The sequence below is a fragment of the Physeter macrocephalus genome, unplaced genomic scaffold, assembly GCF_002837175.3.
Source record: "Physeter macrocephalus isolate SW-GA unplaced genomic scaffold, ASM283717v5 random_1646, whole genome shotgun sequence".
In the NCBI taxonomy this organism is placed as follows: Eukaryota; Metazoa; Chordata; class Mammalia; order Artiodactyla; family Physeteridae; genus Physeter; species Physeter macrocephalus.
Window position 1 is genome coordinate 9,320 of NW_021146948.1, and position 634 is coordinate 9,953.

Sequence of the window (634 nt, forward strand, 5' to 3'; positions counted from 1 at the left end):
GGAGCGGCTGGGCCCGTGAGCCGTGGCCGCTGAGCCTGCGCGTCCGGAGCCTGTGCTCCGCAACCGGAGAGGCCACAGCAGTGAGAGGCCCGCGTACCGCAAAATAAAAAAAAAAAAAAAAAAAAAAAAAAAGAGTGTGGAGTTTTCTGGGAACAAATAGCTTAAAAGGATCAAACTGATCCCTAGAAGCTTAACTGTGTTCCAGAAAAAATGCAACAGTCTTTCAGGGAAGACAATATTCAGCCTCATATATTACAAGGTTTTTCCATGCTGGAATTCTTCTCACTCTGAGTGAGTGCCAGTAATTGTTCAGTCTACAAGTTCCAGATCAGATTGCTGGGTGAAAAATCTCAGAGGCGCTAAGCAAAAGATCAATTTGAAATACCATATTGGTATCAGTGAAGCCTGAAAACCATAAATCTAAAAACACACAAGTCCAGTGGACTCACTCCTATTATATATAATAAGTGCTGTTTATACTCCCAGTATAATCCAGGCTCTGCTGGGATGTTATATCTCATGTGGATATTCTAACTTATCCTGTGTATTCTGAGTAATTGTTAGAGGTATCCAGACACTGAAAACAACCACCCCTCCAGTCAATCATATGTCCTAAAAAGAATATCCGGAAGCT